General features: G+C 42.9%; 1 long non-coding RNA gene across 1 annotated transcript in view; it reads left to right on the plus strand.

Moving 5' to 3' along the window:
* The first annotated feature begins 1484 nt into the window (after positions 1 to 1484).
* LOC309530236 overlaps positions 1485 to 20811 on the plus strand; it is a 171398-nt gene continuing 152071 nt past the window's right edge. The window contains exons 1-2 of the long non-coding RNA XR_014218712.1: positions 1485 to 1618; positions 4627 to 4713. This is a non-coding gene — a long non-coding RNA (uncharacterized lncRNA). The remainder of the gene's footprint in view (positions 1619 to 4626; positions 4714 to 20811) is intronic.

Below are 20811 nucleotides of genomic sequence, written 5' to 3' on the forward strand. Positions count from 1 at the left end.
AAAAACCCCACTATACTTGTGAATGTACTTTTGTCTTTTTAACACAATTTTCCCCCTCTGCCCTCAATTCCTTATGGATTGCTGAATTTATTAAATAGCTATGGAGGTACACAATATTGTTTGAGGTTACTTCCTGCAATGCCCAATTATTGGAGGATTTTTATACTCGAGCAGTTATTGCTAAGGATCCCAAACCTATATCCTACGAGAGACAGAAGATTGAATTACAAAATATGTCTCCAAGGGATGCGTACACATGGCTGCATTGTTGTCAGTGACTTCCGTCACTGCTCTGTGAAAGCATATTGTGTGCTTGGTTTGTACTGTATCTCATTATTGCTGCAAGTTTGTAGCAGTGCTGATCGCTTGGGGTACTTATCCCTTTTGTATCCTCCTGGCTTAAATATAAATTGAGTTCTTTCCTCTCCTCCACCATCCTGTATACACTACAGTTTTTAATTTACCACAGTTATAATTGCAAAATGGAACCATGTGCCTGCAGTTTTCTTGTTTCAGACATGTTTTTCAGGGCATTTGTACATGAAGCAATGTGGCTGGTACCTTACACAGCAAAATCCATGCCATCTTAAATGGATGTAGGAAGCAGAGGTCTTTGAATATGAATATGGATGAACAAACAGGCTCCATTCTGCCCCTCTGGTTTCAGCGAATAATGTGTACAACTTGCTCCCCCCCTCCACCAACTACCACCTCTATATAGGTTGCTCTGTATTCACTGCCCAGCCACTGCAAATCCTGTTTGAAAATCACATTTGCAGCATAACTGATAACAAAAGTATTACATGATGTCTATCCTACATATTTTGTAGATGCACTCCATTGCCTTTGTAAATTATGCCCAACTTTCGATGAAAATATATGGGGATTGCTTGATATTTTATTTAATAGGCTATAAAATGAAGTCTCTAATCAAAGAAATGTTCCTCTCTTATAAGTCCAGCATGGTCTGCGTTATATTGATGATTGCAAAAACAGATGTTATTTTTGTACAAGTGGGCCCTTTTCTTTCTTTCTTCCCTTTTTTTTTGTTGCTGGAGGAAGAAAGGGGTTAAACAAAACACATTACTAATGACTCTGAAGAACAATAGATGACAGTGCAAAACACAAAAGTATTGTGTTTTCCCAGCATTTGTTTTCAAACCATTATTTTGATGGATTCTTTTTAACGCATAGGGGGAGAAAGAAAAAGAAAAAGAAGAATGGCATCCATATCCCAGTAATTCTTCAAATAATGTCTGTAAAAATGATCTTTCAGACATTTACGCAAACTGCCTGTTTTTTTGGAAACAATTCAGAAAAGGTCATTTCAGCTAAGGTTCCTTGTAGTCAAATTGCAAACATCCAGGCGTGTGTGTGTGTGTGTGTGTGTGTTTTCCATGCACATAGCACAGATTTTTTTGATTATGTAGATTTTTTCCCCCTACTGCAGTTTCATATGCAAAGCATGCATCAGCCATATCCGTGCTATCTCCTAAAGCAGTCGTTCTGAAACCCAATCTGAGGACAGTGCAGACTAAATAAAATTTCATTTTGATTTGGCCTCCCGCTGAGAATGGGACTGCTTTGTTTCAGCCGACGGAACAAGCAAGCCAGAAAGGTATGTCCTGCTTTGCATGGCTGATGGTGTGACTTGAGGATCACAATCAGGCCATTCATGCTTCCAGGGTTCGGCATCTCATCCACATCCTGTACTGTTCTCTCTTTTTTCCTTTCAATTTGCTTTCCTTCTGTGCTGCCTCTCATCTACCTGCGGGGCAAAGCTGTGGCAGACCTGAACACTATTGTTTACTTTGGCATATGTTTAATAGCTGCATGGCTGTTTGAGGTTGCTACTCCACCCCACCCCCCCTCCTGCTGCTTGCCTTTGTATTTTCCTTTCACTATCCATATTCACTTCCTCCCCTCCCCATTTTTTTTTAAGATGCTGAATACACAAATATGGAATTAACCGTAAATTACATAAGTACAGATTGCAATGCTCCAGAGATTTTACTGGAATGTTTATAATGCAGAAGCCTATTGTAAAATCGGAAGATATGTTTAACAGCTTTTAGGGACTGGTGTGTTCCTAGTCCTTTTCTGAGCTGTTTAGGTAGGCAAGCAATCACCCATTATACGGAGGGGGGGGAATTGCTTTATATCAATTCCATATATTTTGTAGAACATCACAGTGCAGGCTTGAAATGCATCCACAAATATTTCCTTGTCTAAATATTAGCCCTCACTTGGCATCAACTCACTTTCATTAACAAGCTGTCTGAAAACTGACCATAGTCCCTTTGGCCCATGATTTGAAATATGGATTGGGCCGCAGGGAACGACCTGCTAGTTTACTCTTTGAAGCTACTTCAGACAATATGTTAGGATTCAAGAACACACAGCATTACAGGCATATCTCTCCTCTTCCATAAATCATTTCCTTTAAATTAAAACAACAAGCTTATCCCTTGTTTAAATATTACAGTAAGGCTCATGTGTTCCACGACTCGTATGTTTAGCAGGGGGCAAGGCGCAGGACCCAGTAGAGACTGAAACTATAGCCCATAAACAAAGCAAATGGAATAATATCCTTGTAAGTTGCAGGGCATAATAAGGCATAGCAGTGGTGCTCTCTGCAACCCACCCACAACCCAGTTAAAGCAAAATTGTGAGAATTTAAGCTGATCAAAGCTGTTTCCCTAAGCTGTTTTCTTTAAAGTAAGTTCCAGTCAAACTACTGGAATTTACTTCCAAGTAAATGTGGATGGAGTAGGGATGGTCATTTGACTTTTCTTCAAGAGGACCAAATGAGCTTCAGCTGGGATACTCTGAATTTGCTGCATCGTGGAATAGGCCTTGAAATACCTTAAACTACTTTCTTTAAATTAAATTTATTGGCTCTCGGCATCACTTGTGCGCGAAGGTGTTTTGTTTTTGTTTTTTGTGGCCTAACATCCTTGTTAAATTTCCATCCATTTGGATGAATTCCAGAGTGCATTAGGCACACCTATAAGTCTAAGAGAAATGTATGGGAATTCTGTGCGCATCCATTTCACTGAGTCATCGTAGGGCCCAGCTAAACATGATGCAGAAGGTGCAATTAATAAACCTGCCGGCGTCTTTTTCTGTTGCTAAAAGTGGCTGCTTGGTTGTTTCTCCATCCCACTGAATACTTGATGGAGCACCTCTCTCCATACGGGCCAAGGAGGGTCCTGCGGTCTGCAGCGAAGGCCTCACCACGTGGGAATGTGGGACAGGTCTCACTGAGTGGTGGCCCCCTGTTGGAGAACTGCCTCACTGTGGAGACAAAATCGTCCCTCTCACTGCAGGGGAAGCCCGTCTCATGGTCTCTTTGTCAAGAAACATGGGGGGTTAGCCACCCCTCCAACATCACCATGACTCTAGTACAGGGGTCGGCAACCTAAGGTCCGTGGGCCACAAGCAGCCCATGGGGGGTCATTTAACCAGCCCATGGACCCCTGCCACCCGCTCGGTCGGCTCCTGTGCGCCATGCTAAACCGGCACAAAGCAGAGCGGCTACTGCCTTCCGAAATGCTGGCTGGCTTCCCATTGGCTGGAGGAAACTCCTGCAACCAATGGGAAGCTACGCACGCCTCCTCTGCCGCAGAAGGAGGCCCACCAGAGTGTCTGTGGGACCATGAACCAGTCCAAGCCACAAAACCTTTGCTGACCCCTGCTCTAGTACCTTTTCCCAGTGCTGCTTTTATCAAAAGGAAAAGATAGTTGAAGATATTTGATGACATCTCCCACATTCTGCTTACTGTGGTTCTTAGGCACCTCAAATTTTCACTGTCGACCTTCTTATGGCCATAATTCAGTTTTCCTTTAAGCAGAGGGCAGGGTTAAACCTTTTCAGTCACCTATGTTAGAAAGCTCTGGGGAAGGGCATGATTTGGCTAAAAAATTGTAGGGAGGGGCAGGGGTAGGAGTTAGGCTTGAAGATTTCAATAAGCCCCTTAACATTTCTACCTATAATTTTAGCAGTGGATTTAGTCCTGTCCTTTTCCCTTTCCCTTTTTTCTTATAAATGCTGTGGAAGCTTCAAGGTTATATATCACGAAGTTATATAATTATGCTACATTCATTTTTATAAATGAAATATTAAGAAAATAGTTGATGCTTGCCTAACAAATGAGGGTGGAAAGTCATTGGTTTTAAGGCTCAATAGGAGCTGCATTTTGACCAGGTGATTTAATAAATAACTAAAAATGTAAATATTTCTTCAGTGCATCCATCCTCTTAATTTTCCATCTATCCATCCGATATACAGATTAGGTTATAAATCACTTAGGCTGCAAACTTTCACGTAACTCAGATATATAGGATAGCTTTGTTTGAGGTCCTGATTCCAGCCATTAAGGTAATCTGAGAATACTTTTCTGACTACAAATTCTGTGTACATGAAGTGTACTTTCTTATTGGAAACCTCGCAGATATTGCATCTCCATCTCTTGGAGAGTCATCAAACACATTTTCTGTGGGCATTACTAGAGGTTAAAAACAAACTTGAGCTGAATTTTAGTTATGCAGGCATAAAACAATATTGTACAGATATCTGGGTGGATTGGATACAGACTATGGCCTTATTCCTTTGTTATTCACCAGTGGGGCATTTCCATGTTCAAGAAGGAGCAGGGGTGCATTTTATGTCTTACGGGGCTGCATTGAGAAGAAGAAAGCATTCAAAATCCGGTGAGTGGTGCAAGATTCCTGTACTTGATTTGGGGTGATATAAGGTAGGGTCACCTTATCTTTTGGAGAGGCATTGGGGTGAGAGCACAGAATGCCTGTAAAGAGGAGGAGGGAAGAGAAATTATTTCACTCATGCAATATTGGAGAAACCCTATTATGTTTTCCATAGTATTTTGATTTGTTACTTCACTCTGACCCCTGGGAATGTGGGGAAACTAGACATCCAAATAAATTAATGTTGCGGTGTGCAAAATTATTTTGCATTAGCATTGAAATTCATTTCTCCCGCCTGATGAAACATTTTTTTACTGTTTCAAATGGTGTAAACACATGAACATATATAGATTATCTGGTTGTCAGTAACGTTTAGGATTTGGAGTTGTTTGTAACATCTTATTGTGATTGATTTTTGCTTTACATGGGATATTTGTTGCTTTTGCTACTGTTTTAAGTTGACATTTATTCCATTGGAGAAAAGCCAAATTAAGCTCCAGGACTGCTGGAATAAAAAATAGATTGCTTCTTGCCAACTCAAAGGGGTTTGTGTGGATTTTATCCATTGACCTTAGCAGCTTGCTATAAGAACCAGTTTTGCTTTGTTTTAATAATCTATTTCATCAAGTGTTACCACAAACCTTTGAATACTCCTTACATAGTTGAGATGTGCATTGGGTTCAGATCAATCCTGAGGCAAAGTGGGGGGTGCCTTGAGAATCTTTTGGGCTTGTCAGAGGCGAAGGAGGATCTCTATAACATTAGGCAAAACAGGAATCCCTGAAGTGCTTGAAGGCACTTTGGCGATGTAATCATCAAAAAAAGTTGAAGACAAGCATTGAATGAAAATGGAAGTAATGTATCTAAGCATAGCAGAACAACAAAGTGCCAGGATGGGATGATGGGGCAAGGGAGAGTAAACTTTAGAGTTGGGAGCGGAGACAGAGAAAGAGCTCTACAGTGGTACCTTGGGTTAAGAACTTAATTCGTTCCGGAGGTCCATTCTTAATCTGAAACTGTTCTTATCCTGCAGTACCACTTTAGCTAATGGGGCCTCCTGCTGTCACCGCACCACCGGAGCATGATTTCTGTTCTCATCCTGAAGCAAAGTTCTTAACCCAAGGTACTATTTCTGGGTTAGCGGAGTCTGTAACCTGAAGTATCTGTAACCCGAGGTGCCACTGTATTGTGAATGGCGGGTGAAGTTTGTAAGCAGCTGAATGGTTTTTCCAGGACTCTCCAGTTTCAGTGTTTTGTGGAAGGGAGCAGGTTTGCAGATATGTATCTAAGCTTAAGGAAGGCAGTAGGATAGGGAGTGAACAGGAGAGCTTCTTTATGACTGGCAGGTCTAGCTTGTAATCAGAATAAATGATTTTATCCTGGAAGTGAACCTCTCTTAGTTCTTCCCATCCCAATACAGTGGCACCACGGGTTACATACGCTTCAGGTTACAGACTCTGCTAACCCAGAAATATTACGTCAGGTTAACAGCTTTGCTTCAGGATAAGAACGAAAATCGGGCTCCGGCAGCACAGAGGCAGCAGGAGGCCCCATTAGCTAACCTGGTGCTTCAGGTTAAGAACAGTTTCAGGTTAAGAACGGACCTCCAGAATGAATTAAGTTCTTAACCCGAGGTACCACTGTATCTACTCTGAAGGTGCCCTGATATAGTTATCTGTAGCAGGTATCTTACAGAGCACAGAACACTAGGAGAGATTAAATGATTCCTTTTTCACACGTCCTAAAATTATAACGGCTGCCTTTTCAGGAAAACAACTGTAGCTATGCTTACATATTTTGTACAATTCTGGCCAAAAAAGAAGTTATAGATAGTTCCAGCATGGAAGTCCTTCTGCCTTTCCCCCTATAATTTGGCAGGCTCAAGCCATTATGGAAGGCATACTGTGCTTGAAAACACTTTGGCAAAAGTGTGGGTGGTGGTGAGGATTATAGCCAATTTATGTTATTTTCCAGTAATGAATGTAGATGTAAGGGGAACCCCTCTGATGCAACTGATGCAGGCTGAATCAGGCAGTTTTTCAAAGTGTTAAGTTGGGGTCTGGATCCAAATATAATGATTGGTGCAAATCCCTAAATTCTAGCTGCTTTGGTAGCTGGTGAGAGTGTGGTGTAGTGGTTAAGAGCGGTAGTCTCGTAATCTGGGGAACCAGGTTCGTTTCCCTTCCCCGCTCCTCCACATGCAGCTGCTGGGTGACCTTGGGCCAGTCACACTTCTCTGAAGTCTCTCAGCCCCACTCACCTCACAGAGTGTTTGTTGTGGGGGAGGAAGGGAAAGGAGAATGTTAGCAGCTTTGAGACTCCTTAAAGGGAATGAAAGGCGGGATATCAAATCCAAACTCTTCTTCTTCTGGTAATAAAACCACTGGCAAGGGGGTGATAGAAAACAAGCAAGCCAAACATTTATGGAAGAAATTATTGAGTCTCACTTTTAAAAGGGTAAACTACAGGGTGCTATGGTGAAGTACTTGAAATCTATATTCCCATAGCCATAGATGCCCCTGTCCAGACCCCAGACCCAATCTAAGAAATGCACTCTTCAAGAAAAACGCCTGTAAATTCCCAGCCATTAGCCAGCTTCTTATGGGTTGTGAAATATGAAAGTATTCACCTCTTACTTACGCCAACCTCACAGTGTCAGGAATTAGCTAGTTTTTCCAGGCTAATTTCCTGATGCAACTTAGAAAAGTACCAGGCCCCTTTGTGCATGCATCCATAACTAGGATCAGATTAGACCCAAATGTGCCCCTAAGTCACAGGTGTCAACCCTTTGCCAGTCCAGGAGCCCCATTACTTCATGGGCATGCTTTAGAGGGCTAAAGGCAACACGGTGGGAGCACTTGGCGTCCTGCCCTTTATCCCAAAACACTTGCACCACTTGCCACACCACAGAGCAGGCTTTGTGGGAGCCAATCGGATCTCTGCTCATAAAATTCTGGAGAAGAAAGCAAAGAAATAAAGTGCCATATTCTCTTGTGCTGTGAGTCTGTGCACATCCCAAGAGCATAGATGACTTTATTTCTGAACTCTCACATTTTTCCTGTTAGTTTTTCACACTTGCCTCGCTTAATCTTAGGCAGATCCATCTGCAAGATTTCTGGCAAACAGAGGTATTAAATTTCAGAGGCCTTTCAAGCAACATGGTGATGAAAGAGAATCAATACTTGTCAGTCCTTAGTCAGTTGGTTCTGTCCTAGAACTTAATTGTGCCCCAGATTAAAGAGGTACCACCACATTTTATTTTTAGTCTTGTTGATGAGGGTTTTCTCTTTTTTCCCGAGAAGCAGATGGAGAGAGAGAGAAAGTGGTAGTATTTTTTTTAATGAATCTCATTGTGTGGGTTAGTGTTACAGGTGGGTGACATCAAACAGTGATGACTGCAGTTTTGGGGCATGCAATAGACTGCTCCTTGATGTGCCCATGACTGGGGGAAAAAAGCCATCCCATTGATGTACTAAAAAAAGTGGGTGTCTTTTTAGTTGCACGTAGTTAACCAGGATTCAAACTATTATCTTTTGATATTTTCAGAATCACATCCATCGACAACTGAGTGAAGCAAAGCCCAGTACAAGTTTCTAGTGATTTCCTATTTGAGTGTACGGGGTGTTTCGAAATATAATGCAGTTGCATCCAACTAACGCTTACCCAAAGTAGACCCACTGAAATCAGTGGACTTCAGTTAGCATTTCCTATTATTCAGGAGTATAATTAATAACTTGGATGTATAATATCAAAACTGACAGTGTCCACAAAATGGTCGTATCCTTACCAGTCAATAAATCAGCTCTACTCCTCACTGCAACCTTTATTTATTTATCTTAAAGTCTCTCCAGAGAGTCTCTGTAGCCTTGCAAAATGACCAAAGATACATATTAAACCAGCTTTGCACCATAGCTAAAGAAGCGAAGTTAACCAGCGGGCATTTACATTGTTTCGTTAGAAAGGCAGAACCAAACAGCTTAGCCCAGAAGCTACTCTGGAAATCTAATATTTCCTGAGAAAAGAGCAGAAAAGGAAATTTGGAATCAGCGGGGGAGGGGGGGAGTGACCAGAAAATCCTGTTATTTACACCATACACTTCTGTGGAAAATCCACCCTTGGGATGACTTTATCAGAGCAGAGTTACACCCAGGGATATCTTTTTTTCATTAAAAAGAGTTTGTGTGAGGTTCAAAGAGGGAGAGAAATTTACAGCCTGGAGAAGATTGTGCCGGAAGGTAACAGAAATCATGTTTCTCCATCTCCAGATACAGAAGTATTAACAATATTTTAATTATTTGGTCACACAAATAAATAGTTCCTCCCCTCCATATCATTAAAATTTAATTCTGTGTTAAAAAAAATATGTATCTGAAGAAGGCAATTCTGAACCTCAAAAAATCAATAGGAAAGGAAGCATCTCGAGGAGGAGAATTCAGGAAGCGTTCTCTGCCGCACATTCACCATTTATTCTCATGGGTGTCTGAAAGCCTCCATTGAAGTAAACGGTGGAATGCAGCCACAAGCCACATCCAGTTGTATTCTAAAAGCCTTTCTGCACAGTCAGATCATAAGTCAAGTACTCCCGGTTTGAAAGGGCCTTTCACAAAGTGGCCTCTGGTAGAATGACTCCTATATGAGCCGTAGCTGAGTGTTAGAGCATCTGCTTTGTATCCCAGGTTCAATCCCCACCCAATCCCAGACAAGGGTGGCAGATTCTGCCAGTGTTGTTGTTGTTTAGTTGTTTAGTCATGTCCGACTCTTCATGACCTCATGGACCAGAGCACGCCAGGTACTTCTGTCTTCCACTGCCTCCCGCAGTTTAGTCAAACTCATGTTAGTAGCTTCGAGAACACTGTCCAACCATCTCATCCTCTGTCGTCCCCTTCTCCTTGTGCCCTCCATCTTTCCCAGCATCAGGGTCTTTTCCAGGGAGTGTTCTCTTCTCATGAGGTGGCCAAAGAATTGGAGCCTCAGCTTCACGATCTGTCCTTCCAGTGAGCACTCAGGGCTGATTTCCTTCAGAATGGACAGGTTTGATCTTCTTGCAGTCCATGGGACTCTCAAGAGTCTCCTCCAGCACCATAATTCAAAAGCATCAATTCTTCGGCGGTCAGCCTTCATTATGGTCCAGCTCTCACTTCCATACATCACTACTGGGAAAACCATAGCTTTAACTATACAGACCTTTGTTGGCAAGGTGATGTCTCTGCTTTTTAAGATGCTTCATGGATCACTGCCTTGCCGTGGCGAAGTGGCTTGAATAACTCAGAGAAGCTATGAACTATGCCGAACAGGGCACCCAAGATGGACAGGTCATAGTGGAGAGTTTTGACCAAATGTGATCCACCTTGAGGAGGAACCAGCAAGCCACTCCAGTATCCCTGCCAAGAAAACTCCATGGACAAAGATTCTGCCAATAAGCACACCTAAAGGAGACCAAATGCACCAGTTATGTGACTTGGTATAAGACAGCTTTCTTTGTTGGGAATCTCTGGGTTTACCCAGCACAGTGACATTGAAAAGCAGTCCTGCGATGAGTGCTGGGTAGTTTGGAGCCACAATTTTAATCACCCACAATCCTCCTGATGTATCCAGTGGCGTAGCGTGGGGGGTGCAGGGGGGGCCGGCCACACCGGGCGCAACACCTGGGGGTTAGGGTTAGGGGCGCAAATCCACGGGTTAGGGGGTGCAAATTACTTGCCTTGCCCCGGGTGCTGACAACCCACGCTACGCCACTGGATGTATCCTGAGGCATTTTAGGAAATTATTGTGGTGGGAGAGCCCCAGACCTTGCTATCTTGACACGGAGATGACACGGAGGTGGCCAGGATCAGTGTAATTATTATTATTATTATTATTATTATTATTATTATTATTATTATTTGGCTGAGTCTCCCCAGCCACTCTGGGCAGCTCCCAATCAAGTGTTAAAAACAGTACAGCATTAAATATTAAAAACTTCCCTGAACAGGGCTGCCTTCAGACTCCTTTTAAAGATAGGATAGCTACTTATTTCCTTCGCATCTGAAGGGAGGCTGTTCCACAGGGTGGGCGCCACTACTGAGGAGGCCCTCTGTCTGGTTCCCTGTAACCTCACTTCTCGCAATGAGGGAACTGCCAGAAGGCCCTCGGAGCTGGACCTCAGTGTCTGGGCTGAACAATGGGGGTGGAGATGCTCCTTCAGGTATACAGGACCGAGGCCGTTTAGGGCTTTAAAGGTCAACACCAACACTTTGAATTGTGCTCGGAAACGTACTGGGAGCCAATGCAGATCTCTCAGAACCGGTGTTATGTGGTCCCGGCGGCCACTCCCAGTCACCAGTCTAGCTGCCGCATTCTGGATTAATTGCAGTTTCCAGGTCACCTTCAAAGGTAGCCCCACGTAGAGCGCATTGCAGTAGTCCAAGCGGGAGATAACTAGAGCATGCACCACTCTGGCGAGACAGTCTGCGGGCAGGTAGGGTCTTAGCCTGCGTACCAGGTGGAGCTGGTAGGCAGCTGCCCTGGACACAGAATTAACCTGTGAGTCCAAAATGACTCCCAGGCTGCGCACCTGGTCCTTCAGGGGCACGGTTACCCCATTCAGGACCAGGGAGTCCCCCACACCCACCCGCCCCCTGTCCCTCAAAAACAGTACTTCTGTCTTCTCAGGATTCAACCTCAATCTGTTAGCCGCCATCCATCCTCCAACCACCTCCAGACACTCACACAGGACCTTCACCCCCTTCGCTGGTTCTGATTTAAAGGAGAGGTAGAGCTGTGGCTATCACAGCTGCCTGAGGACGCCATGATGGGCTGGCAGCATCCTCATGTTCTGCATTGCCACATGTGCAATTAACCTTACACTTTTATTTCATTTACTTTTTAAAATGACTGCCCAAAGATCTCCCTTAACCTTCCAATAGTGAATCTAGATTCAGGTAGGTAGCCGTGTTGGAAATAAATTTAAAAATTTTCCAGTAGCACCTTAGAGACCAGCTAAGTTTCCTCTGGGCATAAGCTTTTGTGTGCAGGCACACTTCTTCAGATACATGAACACGAAAGAACAAACTTAGTTGGTCTCTAATGTGCTACCGGACAATTTTTTCATTTCTCCCAATAGTGAGATCTCCTCCCTGCGCAGAGCAGTTCAAGAGATGGCACTGTAGCAAGAGGCAGCTGTGGGGCTGGTTCACCACTTATAAAATAAAAAATAAAAAATCACCATCTGGATGGATGGAAGAATGGACGGGCAGACAAACTCCAGTACATGAGAGAGGAGCTCACAGATCCTGGAGATTAAAGTAAAACTAAGCAAAATATTTTGTTTGTTTTTAATGGTCTTGCTGCTTTTCACTGCTTAGAAGAATGGCAAGATAACTAGTCCTTCACAGAACATCATATTCCTACCTTCATGGCTGTGGTTTGTGGGCTGGCCACTTAATTTTATTTTGATTTTACTGTGATTTTGAGCTGTGTTGCAATCAGTTTTTTGATTTTGTGTTTTTAATGTATTATATATTTGGTGTTAGCCGCCTTGGCCGGGGAGGGCGGAGTATAAAAAAAAAATCTATTATTATTATTATTATTTCTTTAAAAAGTAATAGAAGCTCTTTTTATGAGTTTGTTTAGGTGTTTTAAGAATGAACACACATTAGAAGGCCTGAATAACATGCAGCTGCACACAGAGGAGCTGGTCTCAGTCTGACACAGCAATGTAGCCGTATGCAGTAATTTTACCCAGAATTAATGCCTGAAAGGGGGTGGTGGTGGTACAAAATGGTTGGGTGTGTGAAAAGGAACGTTCTTATTACTAATCATATTGCAAACAATATCATTCAGCAGGGGCCAATGACACTGTTATAACCACCACCCTCGCAGCAGTCAAACAATTACAGTGACTGTGCTCTCTGGGAGAAGAATCTCACATTCCCAGGTAGGGATGGATAGAACGCCATTCCCCTCCATGCTCCAGCAGTGTTTACTAGTTTTCAAATTAAATTCTGTTCCATTACAACAAAGTGCCTGGGTACAAACGCTACATGAAATAGGTCCACTAAATTACATATAACAAATCATAATCACACATTAAAAATTCTTGTACTGTGTACAGTATGCATATTTTCAGCCCTTTTCTATCCTAGTAATTTCCTTTAAGTTATCCCCATCGCCATTACCTCCACCTTGCCTATGGACTTTTTTTCTTATCTCCTTTTTTCTTTTCTCTATGGGTTTAACTCTGTCATTTCTGGTCTCACTTAAACACTGTAAACATGCTGTGTGCAAGCACACAGAGTGATGGAAATTGCATTTTGTAATTGTTACACACTTATATGTGTGGCTATGGAAATAGAAAAATGTAAGTTTCAAAGCAGAGCATAAACTTGCAGGGAAATGTGTTTATTTATAATATTTTTATACCATTGAATAGAATAAAATCTCTAAGCTGTTCACATTAAAACAAGAAAAATACAACCACCAACATTCAAGCTTTTTGCTGCATGGGTCTCAAATCAATGGACTACTAAGGGGAAGGATGTAACAGAGTTAACCAACATGCTGCCCTCCTTGTGGTTGTGGGTACAGTTCCCATCAGCTCCAGATGACATGGCCAATGATCAGAGATGATGGGAGTTGTGTCCATAATATCTAGAAAGAACCATGTGTAACACCTATACTGTAGCATGCAGGAGAGAGCGCCTTGGAGCTACTGTAAGGTTACCAGATTTTTTTCAATGAATGTGGGGACTAAATAAATAAATAAATAAATAAATCTTTCTCCATGAGCCTGGGTAGCCCCTGAGTTGTTGGTTCTTTGGTGGTGGGGGGGGGGGAGTGGAGCCAAATGCCTCCCTTCACATCGGAGCAGCCCCAATTCCATTCCTACTTGCGTGCAAGCAAGAGGGGGTGGGGATCCCTTAGCTGAGAAGCAAGGCTTCACACTGCCTTTTGGAGCAGCCCCATTCCAACTCCTATTTGTGTTCAAGTGGGGGGGGGCAGGGATCTCTCAGGCAGTGCAATGCCTCCCTTCCCATCAGAGCAGCCCCAATCCCATTCCTATTTGCGTGCATGCAGGAAAGGGTATCTCTCAGCTGGGAAGGGAGGCTGCCCGTTGCATAAATGAGAGATCCCTGCCCCCTCCTGCTTGAACACAAGCTCTGATAGGCAGCATCAAGCCTCCCTTCACAGTTTAATTGTGGGGGTCAGGGAAGGTGGAGGTAGCCCGGAAGCTGCATCTTAGAGCCCCTGCACCACCATCATATGAGGACTTCTGAGCAGCTCCTGAAGCCAGCCAGAGCCAACTGCCCCAGGCTGCTGAGACTACAGCTGCTGTGTTTCCCGGGGACATCAGATGAAATCCGGGGGCATTCCGGGGATGGTATTTGTCCGGGGACTTATTCGCAAATCCAGGAACTGTCCCTGGGAAACGGGGACATCAGGTAACCCTAAGCTATTGCGTCCATCAGAGTCAACTCTGTATTCCAGAGGTCCACAAATATGTGGTCCTTGAGGTTGCATAGCAACAAAACGAAGTTGTTTTGGAAAGTGACTGGATACATCAACCTTTGGGACTAGATCAGAATAATTGACCCACCATCATGCATGGGCTTGGAGTTACAGTAAGATGCCCGTGGCGATGGAGTGCCCATATGATGCATAGTTCATCACCTACAACGTGTGTTGGGGCCATTTTATATTGAATCTTCTCCACAGTCATCATGGAAGTCATACATCCTAGATATCATTGGCACAGAGCCCAACACATCTGAAACTCAATAGATGTGGTGACCTCTGCACAAAATCTGAGAGGACACCAGTACACTCGGAAATCTGCTTGTGGCAAGGATGATCAGTACTCTGTCAGAATTCCTGTTGCTTGCCCCAGCTTGCAAACACTTGATATAAGTGCTCCATCGCCCTGAGGGAAGCACTCCTTGCTCCTTCTTTAATAGCAAAGGCATTGCTTTTTAGGAAGGCTTTTGGATTATATGATATGTTAACCTTGCCCTTAGTATTTTACTCTGCCATGGGGCTATTTTAATGATGGTGTTTCATCTGTGCCTTTCGTTTAACTGGTGCTTTATTAGTATATATGGTTTGGTTCCTGCTTTTAGCCCTTTAACTCTTCTGTTACTCATGTTGTTGGGTGTGTGGGGGGGGGTGGGTGGGTGTAGGTGTTGGTTGCTGGTTGACTGGTTTTCGCTTTTAGAATGTTAGAATGTTAGACTTTGGAAAGGCAAGATATAAATGTTTCAAATAAATAAATATGAATGGTACTCTTCATTGTGTAAGTCATGATAGAGACTGAATCTTTGTGGACCACTGCAATGTATTGTCCATTTGCCCTTGGCTGCTACCAACATGAGAACAAATGGTGATATCAGAGCCAGAATAGATCCCCTTGCCCCATTCACCCAGATCTCAGTAAAACGACATCCCAACTCGGTTCTCTGTCAGTGTTCTAAGCCACCCTTCTCTTATTTCCATATATGCTCCCTTGCAGGCTTCCTTGTCTCCTCCATACACTTTCTTAATGATGCCTAAACACCAAGCTGTGAGGAATGTATGCTTGTTGTGGTGTAGTAGTTAAGAGCGGTGGACTCGTAATCTGGTGAACTGGGTTCGCTTCTCCGCTCCTCCACATGCAGCTGCTGGGTGACCTTGGGCTAGTCACACGTCTCTGAAGTCTCTCAGCCTCACTCACCTCACAGAGTGTTTGTTGTGAGGGAGGAAAGGAAAGGAGATTGTTAGCTGCTTTGAGACTGCTTAGGCTAGTGATAAAGCAGGATATCAAATCCAAACTACTACTCCTCCTCCTCCTCCCTTCTTCTTCTTCTTCTTCTTCCCATGTCTCCTCCCTGCACCTCCCATCTCATGTTAGTTAAATAACGTACTTGGTCTATGCATGTTGTGGCCTAATATATCTTGCTGCCAGGTGTGTAGTGGCAAATGATGGCTCACCTCCCTCTCCCTAGTCACGGTGATCTGTACTCAAGGCTGCTCAACTTATTTTGGCATTTGAGGCAAGAAAACACCTAAAGCGCTTTCTCCCCCATTGTGGGACTTAACAATGCAACAATAATAAATTAAATAACTAGCTGCCTTTTCTCGAACCCCTAAACCTTACCCAGAGGACTCCATTTACCTAATGATAGTCATCCCTGTGCACTCTACTTCTGATGGGCAGGGAAATTCTCGGTGAGAAAATCTGGATTGACAAACGCTATGTGTTCCGTGTAATGCCTAGTTTGTGTCTTCATTTTCAACAAACTTGGACTCTGGAATTCTTTTTGTTTCAAGAACAGGGGACACCTTTCACAAGCACTGAGCATACCTCGTCGCATCCTGACTGAAATTCTGTGCAAGTTCAGTCCTCTGGGGTCCACTCTGACATTTTTACACAGAAGTTTGAAGCTAATAAAAATCTCTCCCTATATCATGATAAGGAGCATCTGGCTGTAGAACATTCAGTTGCAACTAGTAGAGTTGTCATTCCTATGAAATTTCACCTAAAGCAAAATGTGAGGGAAATGTGAAGGATCCTATTCTGATATTATGATATATATATTAAGACAGAATTGGAGTGAGTTTAAAATAGTTTGGCTACATACAATGTACTGCTTTCAGTCATAAGAAAAGCAGCTATTTCCAGGGAATGGGAGCTTATTTTTCAAAATGGAAATTGCTGCGAAAAATGACATAACTAGCAGCAAACAAAATAAAGCAGCTATTTCTAGGAATGTTCAGATTTATTTGCATAATTTGCTTTCCCCATCCTTGCTTACCTTTCTGCAGGCTGCATCATTGCTTCAAACAATTCTACTTCTGACTATGTGTTTACAAATGAAAATAACATTCATATGCAGAGGCAAGTCATTCTTCAGGTGACGTTGCAAATTTACTCCTGAAGAGAAGCAGCCCCATGAGACTTCTCTGGCCAATCAGCACAAAACAATCCAGCATGAATTCCAGCTTCTGTACCTGTGATCAGACCATAGAGTTAAAAAAAGAGAGAAATAAACAGAAGGCTTGTCAAGTAAGCTTGAATAATGAATACATTAGAGACAATTGTGATTGGCAAAGAGTGAAAGAAGTGAAGTTTGTCACATAAAATATTTGTTATGTGTTGTTTGCTTGGATCAAATAGCAATATTGGAGCAGTTTCCTTGGAGGTATTTATATGCATATAAGTGTTATGTCAGTTAGCGAATGAACAATATAATGTTTGCTTCCATTATAAATGATGCAGTGCTGGTTCTCAGGCATTCCACACTTCCCTGCGTGATGTAACATGGATGACGCTGTAACATGTAACATAAACTGGGGCGCAAGGTAGTGCAATGGAAAAGATCTTAGAGTGATTTCTGTCATTTCTTGCTCCAATGGCATTGAGACAGAATCAAGAACAATGCTGGTCATTGCATATATTTCCCCCCTTTTTAAATTCTTGCAGACAGAGCTAAAGGGAGCGAACAAGGGAGTGTGCTTTTGCTGTCACACTTCTGATATGTATATTGCAGCTCTCCTCTCTGTCCGCAAGAATTGCCAACAATTTCCCAGGTTTGTTAGCATGTTCAAAATATTTCTGTTTCATTCTCTTTATTTCCCATCCTATTTCATCATTAATAATCACTGAGTATTGAGTTTGTAACAATTTAATTGCCTGTTTTACTGATTCCTTATTTGGTTTTTTCACTAATTCTTTTTCTTTTTCCAATATCGCCTCCACAATTTCTTTTTTTCCTTTTCCCCCTTCGCTTTCCCTTGGTGGAATTTTGTTGGACAAACAGATTCTTGCAGACAGAGCTAAAGGGGGCGAACAAGGGAGTGTGCTTTTGCTGTCACACTTCTGATATGTATATTGCAGCTCTCCTCTGTGTTGCCTACTGCAAGTATCCTAGAAATACAACGCCTTTCATCAACCTAGCTTTAATAGCTGAGTGCAATAATGTCTAGACCAACCATCGCCAGCGTGTTGCCTCTCTGGACTACAAATCCCATCATCTCTAGCCAGCATAGCCATGCTGGCTCATGCTAATGGGAGTTGTTGTCTAAAAGAACATTTAGGGCCACTGGACCCATGCTATCGGACATCCTTCCAGCAGAGACTCAGCAGTTATCCTTGGTTTTGAATTTCTCTGTGCTTGAAGACTTTTGCATGCTGACAGATGTATGCAGTTGTTTAAATTTTTCTTGCGTAGCCTCTCATGTCAGTGATTGTTCTGCACTGCCTTGAATTATTATTTTTTATGTTACATTCTTGTAAACTGCCATGTTATTTTGTAAGCGGGCAATATATAAATACTTTTGTAAATTAATAAGCAGCTGAAGGGCATATGTTTGATGGAGACTGGCCTAAACTAATGGTCTTGCAGGGACCCTATCCATAATCTCAGATTGTACTGAAAAGTCAATGAAGTTTCAGCTAACTCCTAGCCCTGTTGAATATTAAACTATTCTCATTTGAATCTCCAGCTCAGTCCTACTGACGTCAATGGGATTCACAAATAGGACTTGCTATACTTTTGTTCCCATTGAAGAGAATGATTCATTTCCCTCCTTACAGTTGCTCCAGCTGCACTTTTGAGTAATTCCAGGGTTGAGAGAGGCTGCCGGGCTCCAGCCTGAATGTCATTACCGCACACTCTCTCTTTTTCTAACTCAGTTGCTTGCCATTTTAGTGTATCCTATGTGAAATTGACTGGGTTAGATGATTGTGCAAGGGGAAGTGTTGATATTACCTGAATTATCATTTGAATCCTGGGCTACAGATAGATTTCGTTAGATGTGATGGTATCTTCAAAGTGAAACAGACTGATTAGGGAGATCTGTAACTGGTTTTAAAGGAATTAATTGGGGATTAGTGTAGCCTTCTAGTAGGTGAACTGCAAAGACCTATGGTAAAACTGTTAATGAGATCAATACAAACAAAACCAGACAAACTAAGCCAGATAGCCCAGAAAAGGTTGAGTGAATAGGGAAATGGGCTGTTGCTTCCTACCAGAAAGGAAGCCTGCTGCCATATTGCTAATGTGTAAACTGTGTAGGTTTTTATGCTTTGTGTTGCCAAAGGCAACTTCCCTTGGAATGCAGTGTCTTCCACCAACATTAGCTAATAATATTAGATAATAGCTAAGCTGGTGGTTTTGCAGAAAAATCCATCCACACTCTCATATTGTATGGAACGTCAGTGAAGTTCATCTCTAGCCCTATTGAATCTGCTGGGCCGGTTTGTGTTCCTCTCAGTTCTTTTTACAGCAGAAAGAGAGAAAGAGCTATCCCTTCGTCAGTTCCTTCACGCATACCGATATATCACCTCCCCATGATGAGATGCTACTGCAGTAGGTATATGAAGGAAGAAGAAGAAGAAGAAGAAGAAGAAGAAGAAGAAGAAGAAGAAGAAGAGTAGTAGTAGTAGTAGTAGTAGTAGTAGTAGTTTGGATTTGATATCCCACTTTATCTCTACCCTAAGGAGTCTCAAAGCAGCTAACATTCTCCTTTGCCTTCCTCCCCCACAACAAACACTCAGTGAGGTGAGTGAGGCTGAGAGACTTCAGAGAAGTATGACTTCTCTGCAGTCCAAGGTCACCCAGCAGCTGCATGTGGAGGGGGGGAATCAAACCCGGTTCACCAGATTATGCATCCAGCTTTGGGAATGAAATTGGGCCGAGTCTTTTCTGTCAAACCTTTTCCCCACTGGGGTGAGAGCAACAGCAACCCATAAGATTGACTCTGCCCACATCATTCCATTCTTCAGACACATACCACGAGAGTATAATATCTCACCAATGAGGAAGCAGCACCAATACTACGAATGGCATATGTGCACATAGACAACATAATCCTCATTCCAGGTCATTCTGCTCCTATCCTTTGTGGATGCACTTATTATTATTATTATTATTATTATTATTATTATTATTATGCCCTTCACTGCAAGGTGCTATGGCAGGTTACATTTATGAAAGATAATGCAATACATAAAAATAAATAACACAACCCCACCCCAAAATACAATATATATCAACAAACGGGGGGTTAAATGGAGGAGAGGGATCTAGCAATAATAGTTCAACTGTTGAAAGTCAAGGCAAAGAGGCATGTCTTCAGGGATTGCTGAAAGAAACTATGCCTGGGGCATCTGTGTTTGGGGGCCGTTATGGAGAAAATTCTCTTGCGGGCCAGCACTCCTTGCACCTCAAAAGAAGATTGCTCCCGAATAAGAGACTTTCCTGAGGACTGTAGCATCTTGACAAGTGCTTGGAAGTGGGTAGGCAAACCACTGCAGCTCCTTCAGGAACACAGGAAGTTGCCAGTGGCCATTGGTCCCCCTATATCAATATTGTCTACATGGACTGGAAGCAGATCTGCTGGGTGGGTGTCTCTCCCAGCGCTACCTTGAGGGATTGAATTTGGGACCATCATGTTCTACCTCTGATGTTCTGCCTCTGAGCTATGGTGTTCATCTTGGCAGGTGTCCCAGCCAATACCCAGGCTGCTGCATTCTGCACTAGCTGCAGCTCCCAGACCATCTTCAAGGGCAGCACCATGTAGCGTGCATTGAAAGTTCAATGAGAGTACAATGACCAAATCATTCCTGTCCTAAGAGGGCCTTAGCTGGCATTCAAATTTGCACCTGTTAAGAGCAGCAAATTACCTGTGAGCAAGAACCCCAGCCTGCGCTATCTAGAAGTACAAGGAATATCTTTATTCATGAGTAGATCTTCTGGTGGGTGGGGTGGTATTTTACCCCAGTGTTTAAAACAGAGCATTTCCTAGCCAGCAAATCTCCAGACAGTCAGAATGTTCCTTTTGATCTCTGTTCAACAGCTATGATGTGGAATGTTGTGGGGAAGCAAATTCCTCTTTAATGAACAGCGTGCTTTCCTTCAACCAAATCCAGAACTGGATCAGTAACTGGTGACTCCATCCAGAATAAAGTACAAACCGCAACTTCTTTCTTTGGGATATGCACTTAGAAAAATCTAGTCTGAGCACCCCCTTAGTCATGCCTGACCGGGTAAAATCAGTCAGGGAAGTTCTTTTCTCAGTGGCTGGCAATGCCCTTGTTTGCTGTAATGTTGCGGGTATATTAGTTTTACCACCAGTTTAAAGTGAATTATC

The sequence above is a fragment of the Podarcis vaucheri genome, assembly GCF_965113315.1.
Source record: "Podarcis vaucheri genome assembly, chromosome: 4".
Lineage (NCBI taxonomy): Eukaryota > Metazoa > Chordata > Lepidosauria > Squamata > Lacertidae > Podarcis > Podarcis vaucheri.